Source organism: Camarhynchus parvulus, chromosome 5 (assembly GCF_901933205.1).
Source record: "Camarhynchus parvulus chromosome 5, STF_HiC, whole genome shotgun sequence".
Taxonomy (NCBI): domain Eukaryota; kingdom Metazoa; phylum Chordata; class Aves; order Passeriformes; family Thraupidae; genus Camarhynchus; species Camarhynchus parvulus.
This window is the reverse complement of record NC_044575.1, coordinates 13747466-13753224: the sequence shown is the minus strand read 5'-3', so window position 1 is coordinate 13753224 and position 5759 is coordinate 13747466.

The window sequence follows — 5759 nt, the reverse complement described above, 5'->3', positions numbered from 1 at the left end:
CGCCGATCGGAGCGGGCGGCCCCGGCCCCCGGGCCGCTGCCGGGAGGGCGAGCGCCTCGCCCGGCCCCGGCCACGGCGGCGTCAGCGGCGCCTCCGCCTCCCGGCCGGGTGCCCTTCGCAGCCGGCGGAGGCCGGGCCGAGCCGCTGCCCCTCCCCGGGGCGGCCGCAGCGGGCGGGTTCCCCGGCGGCCGAGGGGGGCCAGGGCCGGCCCAGCTCCCGCTCCCCGGGGGCTCCCGCCCGGCAGCGCCTCGCGGGTGCGGAGCCCCGGGCCGGGCACTCGGGGCGGGTCCTTCGCTCCCGGCACCGGCCGTACCAGGCGCTGGGCGGGAGCAGAGCACCCTTCAGCCCTCGCTCTTTGCCAGGCCCGTCCCGTCGCGGCTCCCCGCTCCACTCACCTGGTCCCTGCCTGTGCCGCACACCCCAGCCCCGGCCGCTCTCCTCCCTCCCTTCCTGTGGCTTCCCGCCTGCCACTCCTGCTCCTGCCCTTCCTTTCTCATCCCTGTTTCTTGCACAGTCCCCTGCGGAGTCCCACTCTTTCTCCTCCACCTTGAATCTCCACTACCCTATGTTTCCATGCTGTTTCCTTTTCAGGGGCTTCTCCCGTTTCACAATTGCCCCCTTAATATTTCCCATCATCTCCATCTTATGACCTCATCAAACCCCTCTCACTTGCAGGCTCGCTGTACCTTCCAGCCCTGTTCCTGCTGCCAGTGGCTCCTGTGCCCTCCCAGGACTGGGTCCCTCCCAGCTTACATCCCCATCCCCATCCTTCTGCCAGGGTCATTCAGAGGCTGCAAAAATGTTGGTGTTGGCACAAAGACAAGGCAAAGAACATTTAATGTGGGATAAGAGAGAGTGGGTTGCATCAGCCCAGACTTACTAAAGTGACCCGGGGACTATCTTTAATTTGTTTTTACTTGAGGATTAGTATTTAGGATGCAAGAAGCCACTTTACGTGTAATACGATCTTGCTCGCAAGTTCCACTTCATGACAAAACAAACAGGTACTTAAATAGTTGATGATTAAGTAATTTGCTATTTGCAGCTTGAGCAAAAGTCGTGTTCAGTATCTATCACACCGAGGGAACACTTTCTTCTATAAAGCAAAAAGAAAAAAAACAGTGCAATTCTTTTGCAGTCTTTGTGCAGTAGATTGGTATCACATTTCTGAGGACAAGATGTGCATGAACAGCAGTCCCAAGGTCCCACCTGGGCAGCACAATTCCTGTCAGTAGAGATGTGTAAATGAGGGGGCAGTGTTTGGCACACCACCATCTGAAGGCACCAGGATGAACACTGCAACCTTTGTGTCACTTACCAATCCAAGGGGGATTTCTGCCCAAAAAAAAGACCCTGCAACTCTGCTATATCAGATCAGAGAGGCATTGCAGTGAAATCTGTGCTAGGTAAACCTCAATCAAATGAAAGCAAATTGCAGTCTCTAAAGCAAAGATCTGTGTGGCCACAGCCAGGGGAACGATCTTACAATTTCAGTTAAAATATTTCATAGGGCAGTAACAATTTTTTTAAGCAAGAAGAGGATAAGCTTTCCCATTTTGGGGGAAGGTAGGTGAACTAAAGAAGGGTAAGAAATTTCTAACCTTTTCATGATAAAAGGCTTTGCTCTTCTGAAATCAAGGTCCATAGCAGAAGCAGTACAAGCAGAGGTATTTTGATGTTCAGTGATGCAGTTCATTTGCTACTATACAAAATTTTCAGAAGCACCAATGGACTCACAGAACTTGGGCTCCTAATCGCTTTTGGAAATCCTTCTGGGACCTTGATTGAGTCTTGGCTTTTCAATATCTAAAAAAAGAGAAAAATCTGCTCCTTGGTCCTTAGCCAAGTGTTCATCTGCTTATCCCAGGCTCTCTGTGATGATCCAGGCCTGTGCAGTGGGCAGGGACATATTTGCATTTAGTGTTGTCTCTGCTGCTGTATAAGTGAGAGGATATTGACAAGAATGCAGCTTTAGATGAGTTCTTTTTCTAATGCAGTTTCTGTCTCCAGTGACTGCCAGCTGAAGCTTTGCCTGGTCTCACATATAAGCTATTTCTTTGTGTTATTGATGCAAAATTCAAAATACATTAGCAGCTCAGGGTGGGTTTTTGCGCAATGTTATTTTCTCAGAGAAACCTATCAGAAGTGAAAGGGAAACTGTGTCCATGTCCTGACTTCCCCACCTCAAACAGGTCCTGGAAAACTCAGTCTGACTAGTTTTGCTTGGGAAGGGGTTGACCTTATGGGATTTCCAGACAGTTCCTTCCACAAAGCTTTTAAAAATAGAGACTCAGAAGCTTAAATGGCAAATATGGTACTTGTATATTGAGCCATCTTGTAATAAAAGATAGCTCGTATGGCAAAGTTTTTACAAACTGAATTTTAGTTGGAAATTTGTTGTTGTTTAATATTACATAAATTTTATGTTCTTTCAAAGACTTCAAAATTAAGTGATTCATCAATGGTAAGTAGTTCCATGTAAGTGAGAGACACCTCAGAGTATAAATTAGGAATTTGGATAGAACAGAAATGGCTTGCATATCATTTTACATTTTATTTAAATAAGAGAAATATTTTATGTTTAGTCTAAGTTAGGAGTACCTTGGAATATAAACTAGGAATCTGGATATTGCAGAAAGATTTTACATTGCATTTAAATGCAGGCTCTGATAGAAAAGATCCCAGCTCAAATCCATTCCCACTGTTGAAACGCCAAGCATCAGATGAAGAAAGGAAAAGGGATACAGGACTGATGCCATCATAACAGTCAAATTTGTCTAGGTCTGTGCATGCCGTGCTTTTGGTGGGGTTTTTCTGTTTGGTAGTGTTGCAGTTTCCTGTCCTGACTAGTGCGGGCAAGAGGGATCTCATGTGGCTCATCACAACATTTTCTTCTATATCAACTGCAGGAATTTAACAAAAAATAGAAACCAGTTCTAATTTGGGGTGTGTGTGGTATTTTTAACTCACTATCAGTAGGCAAACAGAAAGCAGTAATTACATGAGCATAAATTTATGAGGGTTGGGTATAACAACACAAACCATTAAGTCCTTCTGTGCATGTTTGTGCTTGAAAATACTTCTGCTGGGCCATGTTTGTGGTGTGCAGGGTGGGGGAAAGACAGCAGGAGAAAACTGTTTATTACACAGGGAGGGGGTTGTCCTACCTCCAGCAATGGCTGGAAAAGCTGCAAAAAGTTTCTCACATGCAGGTGCCTCTGGAATGAGGGGTCTCATGGAACAGGCTCTGCCAGTGGGTCATGGAGGCACATGCTTTGTTTTGCACTTTCAGATTTACTATCAATACAAAAGTGACTGGGAATTCAAGTACTCAAGAACCAGAAACAGGTGTACCATTGAGGGCTGGAAAAGTTTTATTTTAATTCATTTCTGTGAGATACTCCTGAGCCATTTTCTTGCTGGCTGCTCCAAGCACAGTGTCCCAGTTCCAGGGGCAGCAGTGTCTGCAGGATACATCCAGTGTGGCTTTCTATTTTGTCATATCCAACCTGTCTAGGCTTGTTGGTGGTTTGTGTACTGGCCATTGCACAAGTTCCCAGTGCTTTCCATGTCAAGTAACCTCCTGCTTCCTTCTGCACATGAGGAGATATTGGGCTTTTTTCTTTCTGTACAGATTTATTTCCTGATCCCTAAAGAAATGCAGAAAGTGCAATTGCTTCCCTCATGATGGCAATTTCTGTACTGACAATAAAGTATTACATTTAGACAGCAGAATTAACCTCTCAGTGAAATAAAGGGGGGACACTGCAAATTCATGTCTCCTGAGAGCACTTTTTCAGACTATTTACTGAACCAGAAAGGCAGCATATCATCTATTTATAGGCTATGTGTTTGAAAGTTTTCTTCTCAGGCATAAAACTACTTTGCTGTTTGGGCTCAATAAATGCTCTGTATGTGTGTGTGTGTCCATGTTTATTGAAAAGTTAGTATTTCTGGGGATGAGCAGCTAAGGAGGATCCAGAGTACAGGTCCATTGTGGGACTTTCCTTGTTTTTATTGGTTTATACCCTAACCACCATCAAAACAAGTATAATCTTATAATCAAGCATTATAATCTTATTAAAAAACATCAATGGGGAAGGAAAAATAGTCCCCATTAAAAAAAAAATCCATTCATCATGGAAGTAAATCACAAAATCTAAAATGTTTACAGTTTATCATAGAACCATGGAATTAATTGGTTGGGAGGGACTTTTAAAGATCATCCAGTCCAAAGCCCCTGCTGTGGGAAGGGAACTTTCCACTACATGAGGTCGCTCAAAGCCCCATCTTTCCTGTCTTCAAACACTTCCATCATGGGGCATCCACAACTTCTCTGGACCTCTTCATAACCATTCTAATAATTAAAAAAAAATCCTCTCTATATTCAATTTAAGTTCATCCTCTTCTGGTTCAAAACCACTGCCCTTTCTCTTATCACTCCAGGCCTCAGTAAAAAGTCTTTCTCTGTATTTCTTATCAACTAAAGGGCAGCAATAAGGTCTCCCTGAAGCCTTCTCTTCTCCAGCCTGAAGAACCCTAACTCTCTCAGTCTTTCTTCACAGGAGAGGTGTTCAGCACTGAATTCCACCAGGGCAAGATGGCTGCAGTCTGAGCTATCACTAGTTTTGTCATCCCTAATAGTTCATCCCTATTGATAAGCAACAGGACTGGTAATGCTTTTCCTCTGATCAAGCTGTTTGTCACCTGGATTAAGAAATCACCCTCAACACCCTCCAAGAATCTCCTGGATTGCTTACATCTGACTATGCTGCTTTTCCAAGAGATATTAAGGAGTGCTCCAGCAGGATCAGAGCACGGGAGCACAATGTTTCCTGTAGTCAAAGAAAACTTCATCAACAGCTTCCCTTGCTCTGATGCTCTGCAGGAAAACCAAACTTGAGTTTTCCTTTGTTGGCTTACCCCTAGACTTTACTTATAAGCCCTCAACCTCTTGATCACTGGTTTTCAAAGACAGTTCTGTGCATTCAATCTATTTTTTCACATGTAGGGCAAACACCCTGCCCTCTATCCTTGCCCATCCCTTTCAGGCAGTCTGTAGGCATGAACTGCAGAGTTCTGATGTAACTACAGTTTCTGTTTCTCACTCAGATGTCCTATTTCCCAGGTTAGAAAACCCTCAAAAAGAGCTCTGATTTATCTAGTGACCAATTCCCTCGTGATTTATTGATATCTACAAGCAGGATGTGGTAATAGCTGAAGTATTAAAACATGCAGGAAAAGAGGTAAAGGCTTGTCCTGGGAATCATCATCAGATGATTTGTAGCGAAAAGCATGATGCAATTAAATGGTTAGGTTACAAAACAGAATGTAGGTAGAGCAAATGCTTTCATGTCTATTTTCATTAAAGGAATCTAGCTGAGCCTCTGAGGAAAAACTGCTCCTGGTGGGAGAAAGGCTTTAATGAAAAAGAGGGAGAGGATCCCAACTCAGCCTAAAGCTCTTTGCTGGTAGATGAGACCAACTTGTGGTGGCACTATAGGTTTTGGTGGGCTTATTTCCATCATGAATGTGTGGTGTCATGTGGGATGAAGGCCAGCCAGAAGCTGGGAGGGGAACAAGGAGTTGGCCTGGAAAGGGTGGGTGGTGGTCATTAGAGCCATAGTAACCTGATGCCGTTCATGTCATATTTTCAAAAGTGACTAGTGGCTTTCAGACCATGGTCTAGATACCCTGAATATCTAATTTTCAGAGGGCATTTTCAGTGGTTCTGCTCTGTTCCAGGATGCTTTCCAGTG